This window comes from Sturnus vulgaris, unplaced genomic scaffold (assembly GCF_052056855.1).
Source record: "Sturnus vulgaris isolate bStuVul1 unplaced genomic scaffold, bStuVul1.hap1 Scaffold_180, whole genome shotgun sequence".
Taxonomy (NCBI): Eukaryota; Metazoa; Chordata; class Aves; order Passeriformes; family Sturnidae; genus Sturnus; species Sturnus vulgaris.
This window is the reverse complement of record NW_028276110.1, coordinates 3,939,819-3,953,204: the sequence shown is the minus strand read 5'-3', so window position 1 is coordinate 3,953,204 and position 13,386 is coordinate 3,939,819.

The window sequence follows — 13,386 nt, the reverse complement described above, 5'->3', positions numbered from 1 at the left end:
ATCAGTTACTGATTTTTTTTAAGGGAAACAGCCTTTAAAAAGCAAAGCTTCCCAGGAAAGATGGAGAAAATTCAAAAAAGAAATCTTGTAGGAGCTGCCTGTCCCTCTGTGCCAAAAAGTCAGATAGAAAGGAAAATGACTGGCCTAGTAGGGCATGGAGCTTTTCCTGAAACTCAGGGTTAAAAGAAGGTGAATCACCTTTGGACAGAGGGGGACAGGCAACTCAAGAAGTATTTCAGGATGTCGCTAAGTCATGCAGAAAGAAAACTAGAGAGGTGAAAGCTCTATTAGGATTTAACCTGGCTGCTTCTGTGAAGGATAAAAAAAATGATTTTAGAAATACATTAACGGCAAAAGAAGGGAGAAGAAGAACCTCTATTGTTTATTAGGGGGGATATGGTTACCAAAGATGAGGAAAAGGCTGAGACACTTAACCCATTCATTGCCTCAGTTTTAAACAACAGGACAAGTTGTCCTCAGGACAAGTGTTCTGAGCTGGGAGATGGGGACAGGGAGCAGAACAGACCCCCTGTAATCCAGGAGGAAGCAGCTGGGGACCTGCTGAGCCACTCAGACACTTCCAGGTGTCTCTGGCACCAGATGGGATCCATCCTAGGGGGATGAGGGAGCTGCTGGATGAGCTCCCCAAGCTGCTCTCCATCATTTCTCATCAGTGCTGGCTCAGCAGGGAGGTGCCAGAGGACTGGAGGTGCCAATGGGAGCCCATCCCCAAGAAGGGCTGGAAGGAGGATGTGGGGAAGTGCAGGCCTGTCAGCCTGACCTGGGTGCCTGGTGAGGTGATGGAACAGATCACCTTGAGTGCCATCACAGGGCACCTACAGGATGGCTGAGGGATCAGAGCCAGCCAGCGTGGATTTCAATATCTGCATTGCTGATCTGGATGAGAGCATTGAGTGCAGCATCAGCAAATGTGCAGATGGCACCAAGCTGGGTGTGAGTGTGGATGTGCTGGAGGGTAGGAGGGTTCTGCAGAGGGACTCAGACACCACTGTGACACTGACACTGCAGGGTGTCATGGCACCAATAATCCATTATGACACTGCAGGTTCTTGTGTCACCAGGGGTCCATTGTGACACCGTGCAAACATAGAGTCCATCATGGTACTGTGGAGCCTTATGGAATTTGGGGGCCCCTGTGACTCCATGGGGCCCCCTGAAATCAAGAAGACAGTTGTGACACTTTTTGTCCTTGTGGAAACAAGGAGACCACTGTGACACTGCTGGACCTCGTATAACCAAGAGGCCATTGTGACACTAGAGGGACTCATGGACTGAAGGAAACAATTTTGGCACCATGGTGCCCCATGGGACCAAGAGGCCATTGTGACACTGTGGAACCAAGGAGAGCATTGCTGCACTGTGAGACCTCATGGAACCAAGGATCCACTGTGACACTGCAGGGCCTTGATGGACCAAGGTGCCATTGTGACACTGCAAGGCTGAAGGATACAAGGGAATTTGTGACACCCAGGAGTTCCATGGAACCAAAAGTAAATTGTGACACAGGGAGGCCTCATGAAATTGTGACACCCTAGGGCCATATGGAACCGTGTTGACATTAAGGTGGGTGTGAGTGTGGATCTTCTGGAAAGTAGGAGGGCTCTGTACACAGGCCTGGACAGGCTGGATCCAGGGCCCAAATCCAAGAAGGAGAGGTTTAACTAGACCAAGTATAGGGTCCTGCACTTTGGCCACAACAACCCCTGCAGTGTTCCAGGCTGGGGACAGAGTGGCTGGACAGCAGCCAGGCAGAAAGGGACCTGGGGGCACTGATGGACAGCAGGCTGGACATGAGCCAGCAGTGTGCCCAGGTGGCCAAGAAGGCCAATGGCAGCTGGCCTGGATCAGGAATGGTGTGGCCAGCAGGAGCAGGGCAGTGATTCTTCCCCTGTGCTCAGCACTGGTTGGGCAGCACCTCAAGTGCTGTGTCCAGTTCTGGGTCCCCAATTTAGGAAGGACATGGAGGGTCTGGAGCGTGTCCAGAGAAGGGCAACAAGGCTGGTGAGAGGTCTGGAACACAAGTCCTGTGAGGAGTGGCTGAGGGAGTTGAGGTTGTTGATCCTGGAGTAGAGGAGGCTCAGGGAGTCGTGGTAGTGTCAGGGCACAGGGTGGACATGATGATCTCCAAGGACTTTTCCAGCTTTTCTAATTCTGTGATTCTCAGAAACCACCCCTGGAGCAGTTGCAGGATGAGCCCTGGGCCTCCTCTTCACAAGGTCCAGCAGCCCAGGTCCCTCAGCTTCTCCACACAGCCCCAAAGCCCATCCTGTCAGTCCTGCAGAGCCTCTCCAGCCCCTCCTCATTGCCCACAACAGGGAGCCCCACACCCAGACACAGCAGCCCAGATGTGCCTCCCTGGCCTGTGGTGCCTCTGGCAAGGAAGCAGCACGAGGCACTGCAGGACCCTGCAGACAATTCCTGAAGCACTTGGAGGATGATCCTGCTCCCCAAGGGATGATCCCATGGTGCCAACTCAAGAAAAGAAAATGGAGATTGTGGCCAGAGAGGAAAGGGCAAACAGGGATGGACTGTTGGCAGGAGAGGGTTCAAGGGTTGGTAAGAGGAAGAAATCTAGAAAGATTTCTAGAAAGAGTAAGGAAAGCAAATGTGAAGCAAAAGGAATGCTCAGGGCAGTTTGGGGGTGGCTGCCAGGCAGCCCTGGCTCTGTACAACAACATCTGCAGTGGGACAGGAAACTCACAGCTCATGGGAAGAAAATTTCTGGCTGACTTCAGAGGCCACAACAAATCTGAGTGGTTTCCCTGCCGTCCCCCAGCCCTTGCTGGCCCCAGGGGCTGATGGCATTTGTGCTCACTCAGCTCCATGTCCCCACAGCAGCACCATGGGGGTGCTGAGCCTGCTGTGTGCAATGCAAACAGGGGCTCCTGAGCCAGTGCTGCCGTGTGTGTGCCTGCAAGGATGCGGCTCCTGTGTGAGCTGGGGGAGAGGCCAGGGCTGCAGAGAGGGGATGTTGTTGGCAGGTGCATGAGGACGCTCTGGGACGCTGCCCTGGGGTGTCCAGTGCAGTGGGGATGGATCAGCCCCTGCTCTGCTCCTCCTTGCCAGGGTGTCCCCATTGCAGGGACCTTGCAGAGCACCAGCCATGCTGTTTGTCCCCAGCCTGCCCACGGCCAGCCTGGGGCTGCTCCCGGGGCTTTTCTGTGCTCAGCATTGTCCTGGCCAAGTGTTGTGGAGAGAGCCTGGCCAAGGAGCCTGGAGCCCCCAGGCCGTGGCCTGAGGCGTCAGCGCTGCCCCAGCAGTGCCCATGGCCTGTCCCTGCTGCAGCCCTGGCACTGCCACCCCCAGGGCTGTGCCCGGCCCCGAGAGCACTCAGGCCCTGCAGCAACACGAGGGCCAGGAGGGCAGCGGGGCAGTGGCACGGGAGCAGCACTGGCAACACCAAGCACTGATCTGCCCCAGCTCAGCACACAGACAGCAGGAGCTCCAGAGAAGGGAACAGAAGGGTCATCTCTGGAGAAAACTTTGCTGGAATACAGATACTTTAGATCGTTTAAAGGCATCAAGAGCACAGCTGCTCATTTACACAGTCAGTGACCACAGCAAAGGTAGAGAGAAACAAAATGAGCAATGGTACAAACAATGATATTTCTTTGTGTAGAATATTAAAAAGTAAAACTAAGAAAAAAAATCTGCAAAATTAAACCAACAAGAACTATCAAAGATGACTTTTATTACAAGTGATTTGCAGAAATTGGTCTGCAGTTTAATGTTTCCGAAACCATCCAGTGATCAGTGTCCACACTGCAGCTTTGAGTTCCTGGTTCTTCAGGCTGTAGATGAGAGGGTTCAGAGCTGGAGGCACCACTGAGTACAGAACAGACAGTGACAAATCCAGGGATGGGGAGGAGATGGAGGGGGGCTTCATGTGAGCAAATGTTCCAGTGCTGATAAACAGTGAGACCACAGCCAGGTGAGGGAGGCAGGTGGAAAAGGCTTTGTGCCGTCCCTGCTCAGAGGGGATCCTCAGCACAGCCCTGAAGATCTGCACATAGGAGAAAACAATGAACAGAAAACAACCAAATAACAAACAGGCACCAACAGCAATGATCCCAATTTCCCTGAGATAGGAGTGTGAGCAGGAGAGCTTGAGGATCTGTGGGATTTCACAGAAGAATCCCCCCAGGGCATTGCCCTGGCACAGGGGCAGGGAAAATGTATTGGCTGTGTGCAGCAGAGCATTGAGAAAGGCACTGGCCCAGGCAGCTGCTGCCATGTGGGCACAAGCTCTGCTGCCCAGGAGGGTCCCGTAGTGCAGGGGTTTGCAGATGGACACATAGCGGTCGTAGCACATGATGGTCAGGAGGAAATACTCTGCTGACATGAAGAACAGCAGGAAGAAAACCTGTATAGCACATCCTTCATAGGAGATGTGTCTGGTGTCCCAGAGGGAATTGTGCATGGCTTTGGGGACAGTGGTGCAGATGGAGCCCAGGTCAGTGAGGGCCAGGTTGAGCAGGAAGAAGAACATGGGGGTGTGCAGGTGGTGGCCGCAGGCTACGGCGCTGATGATGAGGCCGTTGGCCAGGAGGGCAGCCAGGGAGATGGCCAGGAAGAGGCAGAAGTGCAGGAGCTGCAGCTGCCGCGTGTCTGCCAATGGCAGCAGGAGGAAGTGGTTGATGGAGCTGCTGTTGGACATTTCCTGTGTCTTGGTGTGGGGATCTGTAAGAAAATTAATCATGGAATAGTTCAGTATGGAGAAGATTTTAAATATCCCAGCCCAGCTTGGTGGCACTTTCCCCCCACTGCCTGCCCAGGGCTCTGCTGCCTGGAGCTGTCCCTGCCAGCAGCTGCTTCCCTGTGCCCAGGGCTGAGCCCTGCCAGTGCTGCCAGAGCCCAGCCCAGCCCTGGGGGCTCAGCTCTGCCCTGCAGACCCCTCCCAGCACAGAGCACTGCCCAGGGCCAGCTCTCCCTCTGCAGGCTCTGATGGCAATGTCATAGCTATCCTGAGGAGGCTGAAAAAGTGACACTGATGCTGCCTGTGAGGGACCTGGGCTAATTTCTGTCAGTGACTGTTTTATTAAAATCCAAGAAAAAATATTTTGTCCAAACTGAACTTAGAGATTTATATCTATATGCAATTTCCCTTCTACGCAACGCAGAGCAGTAGATTATAAAATCAGGATTTTCTTTTTTAGGCAGGCCCTGCCTCACTGTGCTCCCTGTGTAATCTACCTAGAAACATTCTGGAGTTAAATGTCATGCTGGGAGCAGTTCTGAACTATGCAGCATCCTCACCACACAAGGACAACCCTTCCAAGCCTCACCAGCTGTCTCCTTCCACCCAGACCTTGTCCCCCAGTGCTGGCAGCAGCTCCCTGGGCTGGCTGAGAGCTGTCCCTGGCAGGCAGCAGAGTCCCTGCCCCAGCACAGTGCCCTGGGCTGCAGGACCCTGCTCTGCACCACAGCCCTGGGCACCCCTGGCTGCTCTACACAAGAGATCATCAGAGAATGTACTCACACAGTCTGCAGGCATTGGGATGTTGCAGCTTTAGGAGATCACTGCAGGAGCTGCAGCTGCATTGTCCTGCAGCCAGAGGCTTCCTGTGTCAAGGGCTGGGAGTGATTCTGCCCCAGTCACTTCTGAGCATCTTCCCAGCCCTGACTGATTGAAGCTCTCTGTGCCTCTGTGCTGTGCCTGGGGTGGATGCAGGCAGTGCCCCAGCCCTGCTGAGCTGGGAGAAGAGCTGCTCATCAAGAGAAATGTGTTTTTGAAGCTCTTCTTGGTTGCCAGGATCACCTTCTGAGCCAGGAGCCCAGCCCAGCTCAGCAGCACAGACACAGCACAAGGACTTTAATGACCCTCTCGGGGACTGGGGCTGAGTCTCTGAGCATCAGTCCCTGAGTGGGAGCTGAAGAAACCTCTCAAGAACTCCAAGTCACAATCAAACTCCAAAGTTTCTTGAAGTTTTAATGGGTCCCACTGAGGGACACAACTGAGAAAGTGTCCCCAGGTTCCAGTTAGAGCAGGAAATTGAAGGCAGTGATGACAGGTGGGGACAAAGAGAAGCCAAGTCTTGGTGCCCTGGGGCACAGCAGGGTCTGTGCCACCAAGGGTTGGGAGGAGACACCTTGTCCTGAGCCACTGGGGCCTCCTGGCACAGCCCCAGCAAGGCTGGCCACTGTCACCCCTTGTCCTGCCCTCAGCATCCCCCCGCATCCCAGTGGCCTCAGGGATGTGCTGGGACGAGTCCCTGGGGAGCCTTGGTCAGGAATGGCCCTGGGGGCTCCTTCATGCTCCCAGGGACTGCAGGTTTTTCAAAGCACTTTGGGTTTTGCTTTTGCCTTGGAGTCCCTGAGAGCTTTGTGCAACCATGGCATCTAATTATCTGCTTTAATTAGTCCCTTGAGAGCCTTTGTCAGTAACAACACTCAGTGGGGCTGATTAATGCTTCAAGATACTTCAGTTTTTTTAAGGTACTTGGAGGTTCCCTTTTGACACCAACTCTTCTAGTAGTTTATGCAATCATGGCTCCAATTATCTTCTTTAATTAGTCCCTTGAGAGCTTTATATTGACACTCAGTGTGTCTCAATAATACATTGAGATACTCAAGGTTTTAAAGGTAGTTTGGATTTTCCTTTCCTCTCTGACTCTCTGAGAGGGTTTTTGGCGATCCTGGCATCCAGTTCTTTCCTCCAAGGAGTCCATGAGGAGCCTGTGTTGGGGATGGACTTCAGTGAGACCCATTAATGCTTTGAGACACTTTGGGTTTTTCTTCTGCCTTGGACTCCTGGAAAGGTTTGTGCAATCTCCTCTCAGGCTCTGAGGTTCAAGGGCTCAGCACCAAATGCACCACGGGGCTCACTGGGATCAAGCAAGTCCTGACAAACCATGGCTCTGCCTTGATTTCCCTCTGGTGAAGTTCATTCATTAGGAATATTTTGAAATCTAGTTATGGAGAAATATTTCCAAGTGATTCTAAGAAATACACATTCCTATTTTGAAGACTGTATTTCATTGCTATTCTCTTTAGAGCAGAGGTGATTCCAGCATTCTGTGATTGATATTGACGCAGGGTCTCTCCTCAGGTCTGGCCTGCTCACAGAAGCTGTGCCTTGAGGTCTGACCCAGTGTGGACAACCTTGCTGCACATTCCCAAAACTCATCCTGTCTGTCCTCACTCACCTGGGACCTGCTTTGCTTGGAGAACTGGCTGCACACAGGCAGAAAGTAGTGGTCCTCCCCCCCCCTTTTTTTTTTTTTTTTTCTGTTTTGAAGCAATCTACACCTCCTTAATGTCCCCATTTAAAACAGAAACCTTCTATTAGAGTGTGCTAAAGCCAAGGTGCCACCAAGCAGCTTCCCCTTCCCCAAGGCAGAACCCTGCAAGAAATGTTTGAGTCCTTTGGACTCCTTGGTTCCCTGAGGCCTTGCAGTGTCACAAAGGCCCCTTGGTTCTGCACTGTCACAATGGAGATTTGGGTCCATGGTGTCCCACAGTGTCACAATGCTCTTTTGGGTTCCATGAGACCTTGATCTGTCACAATGGACTTTTGGCTCCTCGAGGTTCCATACTCTCAACAATGGTCTCTGTAGTTCCAGAGTGTCACAATGGACTCTTGGTTCCAGGTGGCCCCACAGTGTCACCGTGGTCTCCTTGGTTCCACAAGGCCGTGCAGTGTCACAATGGCTCACAGGTTCCATGAGGCCCCACAATGTCACAGTGGCCCCTTGGTCCCATGAGTTTCCCCAGTGTCACAATGGTTCCTTGGCTCCACGTGGCCCAGGTGTCTCACAATGGACTCTTGGTTCCGTGGGGCCCCGCAGTGTCACAGGGGTTTCCTTGGTTCTGTAGGGTCACAATGGACACTGCAGCGCCCCCTGCTGGCCGGGAGGACCTGGCCCTGTGCGAGCACCTCCTGGTGGCCGACCCCTGCAACTGTGAGTGGCTTGTACTGGTTTGTACTGGTTTGTGCTGGGACGAGGCTGGGGTCACTGGGTAGTACTGGGTTATACTGAGAGAGGCTGTGTGAGTGTCCAGGAGGACCTAACACTGTGTGTACTGGTTGTTCTGGGTTATACTGGTTTATACTAGGATGGGGTGCTGGGGTGTTACTGATTTGTACTGGGTTCCCCTGGGAAAGGGAGCAGGCGTGTATGAGTGCCCCCTGCTGGCTGGGAGGACCTAGTGGCCAACTGTGTGTTACACTGGGTTATACTGGTTTGTAAAGGGATGGGGTGCTGGAGGTCAGTGGTTAATACTGGGTTATACTGGTTTGTAAAGGGATGGGGTGCTGGAGGTCAGTGGTTTATACTGGGTTATACTGGTTTGTATTGGGATGGGGTGCTGGGGGTGACTGGGTTGTAGTGATTGATACTGGGTTATACAGGGATAGTCTGGATTTTACTGGGTCAGACTGGGGTGTACTGGGTTATACTGGGAGGGGTCTTGGGGACGCTTGGCACTCCACTGGGAGTGACTTCAGGTTGTGCTGGCCTTACTGGTTTATACTGGGAGCTGCTGCAATGGGCTCAGGGGCTCAGGGGTGGCTCGCACTGCTTACTAGATTGTAATGGTGCCTTCCCAATATAAACTTGGGAGCCCCAGGACCACACTAGGAGCCCCTAGACTACACTGGGAATGGGTTTGGGTGCATGAGGCCATACAGGTTTATACTGGGATCTGCTGCCATGAGCCTCAGGAGATCAGGAGTGCTTACTGGTTTATACTGGTGCCTTCCCAGTCCACACCTGGAAACACTGGTACGCACTTATGACCAGGCAGGACCTCAAGGCCGAGCTGGCCTTCACCAGGGCCCTGCTGATCCTCAGCTTCTCCAACTTCTCAGCCTGGCAACACTGCCTGGGGCTGCTGATGCCCACCAGGAGCTACGGCAAGGGCACTGCCCCCTGGAAGGCTGAAGGAAGGTGAGGGATTCCACAAAAAACTCCCCCAATTTTGCAAGATCCCCAAAATTTTCCAGCCCCTCCCTCGCCTAAAGTGGGAGCTGCTGGGTTCTGTTGCGTTGAATGGGTAGACCTGGTGTTCCTAAATCCCTATTGACTTCAATGAGTAGATCTGGTTTCCCTAAATCCCCACTGACTTTAATGGGTAGACCTGAACTCCTGGATACCTGGGTGCTCCCATCAAGATATTGGGATTTCCCCCGGTGTCCCTCTGAGATTTTGGGGTGTCTCCTTAGCCCACCTCAGAGCTGGAGCTGCTGCAGAATACCATCTTCACCAACCCCATGCACCAAAGCACCTGGATGTACCTGCACTGCATCCTCTCCCGAGGTAACTCAGGGCTCCCTCCCACCCCTGATGTCCTCACCTGGACTTTTGGGGTACCCCTGAATGTTGGGGTGTCTCCTGACAGCCCCACAGCTGCCAAGGGTCACCTGTGTCCATGTCGAGTGGGAGGATGGTGGCCATCATCTTCTCCTGGCCTGTCAGGGTGAGTCAGGCCACTTGGGTGCCCCAAAAATCACCTGGGTACCCCCAGAAATCACCAGGATACAACTGGGTAGCCCTTGCACACCTGGATCACCAAAAACCCCTGGGCCCCCCCAAAAACTAGTGTCTCAAGCATCCTCATTGGTTTGACTGGGTAGACCTGGTGGCCCTAAACTTTATTACCTTTAAAGAGTAGACCTGCTGTCCCTAAATTCAATGGGTTAGCTCTGGAGTACTCTTTATCCCCGTTATCTCTATAAATCCCTCCCAGTTGTCCCACTTTTTTCAGTGGTCTTAGTAACCCCAGTGTCCCTCCTTAGCCCTTCCCAGTGCTCCCAGTTTGAACAGTAACTCTTCCCAATCAAGCCCTCTCAATGGGTAGACCTGGTGTCCCTAAATCCCTATTGACTTCACAGGGGTAGGCCTGGTGTCCTTCAATCCCCTTTGACTTCAGTGGGCAGAGCTGATGTCCCAAATTTTGGTGCTAAAAATCCCAATTTTGGGCTTGGAATTCCCAGCTTTCAGGCTGAAAGAGGACATTTTTGGGTTTACCTGGGGGCACAGCTCCAGCATGGCCAGCAGGTGAAGGATTAGGGATTCAGGATTGACCTCCAGGAATTCATCCAGGACATCCAGAGCATTGGCACTGCGATCCTGGAGTGGAAATTCCCAGAATTCAGCCCAAGATTTCCTCCAAATTTACTCAAATTTCCCTATATTAAGTCAAATTTCCTCAAAATCCCATTGATTTTAATGGACAGACCAGGTGTCCCTAAATCCCTATTGACTTTAATGGGATAGACCTGGTGTCCATAAGGCCCTATTGATTTCATTAGTCATGTCTGATGTCAACAAAATGTGTATTGGGAGATTGATATTACAAGAGATGAGGCAAATGAGAGACGTTGTAAAAGATGGTTTATGGCCTCATGGTGTCAGTCTCATAGAAGGGTGAGACATTAAAGGTGTTACATCCAACACCATAATATCAGAAGCTGCCTCATTCTTAGTTACAATGCCTTAAGTTCGTTTTTTAGCCAATCAAATACTTCTGTGAAGTTTGCCAGCATCCTTTTACACCAATCATTAATTCCTTTCCTTCTCATGGCTTTGCCACAATGTTTCATTTTTCAACCAATCCTAGAACACTTCACAAACCTACATTGATAAACCTTAAACTTCTAACTAACTTTATAACAGGTTCTATTGCTAAGCTTTACAATCTTTTACTATCTTACTTAACATACTACTTTGCTTACAGGATGCATATTTCTGTTTGCTTAAAACATATTTTTACCTAAACTACAAACTTATATTCTTGTTTTATATCAATTTTCCTTTTAATGCTCTGATTCCCCAAGCCTTCTCCAGGGTCTTAGCTCCAGGGTCTTGTATCCATCTCAATCTCTGAGCCTGTATGCACAAGGCCCTAAGAGCTCTGTGTGCCTGCATTTCCCACACCACCTGTCATCTCTGCCTCCAATTTCCTGCTCACACTGGAACCTGGGGACACTTTGTCAGTCGTGTCCATCAGTGAGACCCATGAATGGCATCAGACACTTTGGAGTTTGATTCTGACCAAATTCTTCAGAGGTTTCCTAGAAAACAACAGTTCTGCCTTGATTTCCCTCTGGTCTGGTGCCATTCGTTTGGAAGTTTTTCAACTCCAGTTATGGAGAAATATGACAAAGACCTTCTTAGAAATATCCATTCCAATTTTCAAGGGTGTATATTATTACTGTTCTCTTTAGAGTAGAGGTGATTGCAGCATTCTGTGATTGATATTTGTGAGAAATGGATTTGTAAAGGATTCTCAAAGCCTGACTGAAAGCTCACACAGTCTTGTACATCCGGATGCAAACTCTGAGATAAGGTGTGCTGACTCAGAAAGGCCTTGGAATAGAGAAGACATTGTTGAGAGAGAGACTGAACTTGAAAGAAGTTTCAAACCATGGCCTTGCAAAAAAACCCAGATATTTTGGAGAATTAGAACTGTGAAAGATGCATTGGTGCAAAACCACGTGGGGTACAATAATGAGTGGTTGGTGTTAGAAGTATTAGCACCATTGTGTAGCAAAAGCTGATAGACTGAAAAACATTAATAAGGTATGGTAAACACAAAATAACTTGGCTTTGGGTAGAATGGCATGGAGTTTTACATCTCTTATGTTTCACCCTTCAAGGAGTCTAATAATGGAATAAAATATTTTTAAAAATATGCCTCTCAGTTGCCCCGTCTGTGTAGACCTGGGATTTCCCAACAGTGCTGAATCCCTGGATATCAGTCCCTGAGAGGGAGCGGAAGGAAAACTTCTCAAGAACTCAGAGTCAGATTCAAACTACAAAGTTTCTTGAAGTTTTAATGGGTCTCACTGAGGGATATGACTGTGAAAGTGTCCCCAGGTTCCAGTAAAAGGAAAACACTGGTGGCAGTGATGACAGGTGGGGACAAACAAGGGAAAGGTGTCTCTGATGCTGAGCACACCTGGATGTGTTTCAGGAATGCAAAGGGCCAAGGGCTGAGCCCCAGCCCCTGGCAAGGCACATCCTGTCCCTCCCTCATTGCTCAGGGCTCTTCCCGGGCCACTGGGCTCTGGCCATGTGCAATGCCAAGGGCAGCACCATGGGGCGGCCCCTGCCAGGCTGCTGAGCAGGGACAAGGAGGCAATGAGGCCCCAGCACAGCAAGGCTCACTTGTCCTGTGCTTCCAGTGAAGAATTTTTTCCTGATGTCAAACATATCCTACCCCTGGGTCATGTTCAGACTGTGCTCTCTCATTCTGTCAGGTGTTGCCTGGGAGAAGAGACCGACCCCCACCTGACTACAGCCTCTGTTCAGGTGGTTGTAGAGAGTCTCACTGGAGACCATTGTAGCCATTGGGGCAATTGCAGCACGGCAGGGCCTCATGGAATCAAGGGGACCACAGTGACAGTGTGGGGCTCCATGGGACAAAGGGGCCATTCTGACACTCTGGAACCAAGGAGATCATTGTTACACTACAGGGCCTCATGGAACCAAGGAGGCCATGAGGACACTTTGAGGCCACTTTGAGGAACCAAAGGACCATTGTGGCACTGCAGGGCCTCATGGAAACAAGGGCACAAGAGTGACCCTGTGAGCTCCAAGGGACCGAGGGGGCATTCTGACACTGCAGAACCAAGGAGACCATTGTGACACTATGAGGCATCATGGAGCTGAGGGTGCACTGTGACACAGCAGGGCCTCATGAAACCATGGAGGCCAAGGTCCACTGTGGCATTTCAGGGCCTTTTGGAACCAAGGGGACCCCATTGACACCGTAGGACTCAGTGGAACCAAGGGGCCATTGTGACACTGTGGTGTTTAAGGGAACCAATGGTCTGCTTTGATATTGCAGGGTCTTATGGAATCATGGAGACTATTGTGACACTACAGGTGATGTCTTGGAGTGGCTACATAGAAGAGAGGCTAGACAAGGTTAAGGGAATAAAGTGGGTGTTTATTAAAGGCCTTCAATAGATTCACCATGGGCAGTCAAAAGCCTCCCAGAAGCTACAACCAAGGTGGACAGTGGTGATGAGTTTTCAGACAGATAGAAATTTAGTCCGTTTGCATATCAGGCAATTCCATGAAGCTCCAGTTACAGCTTCATGTAATGAAGTCATATTCCCCCAGTTCACTCCCCCCACAATTCACTTTTGCTTATAGGTTTTGGAGCCTGAGGTTGTAGAACGTCCTTGAGTTTCAGAGGAATTGTTTTGTCTGACCAAAATTTTAAGACATTTAACTAACACTTCATATAGAGTTTAGAGTTATGCCCAAATGCAGTACAGGAATTCAAAAATATAAAGTCTAAAATCTTAATGCATCACAGGCCTCACTGAACCAAGGAGTCCATTGTGACACTGCAAGGTCTCCTGGAAGCAAGGAACCATTGTGACACTATGGAGACTTGTTGGGCCAAGGGGTG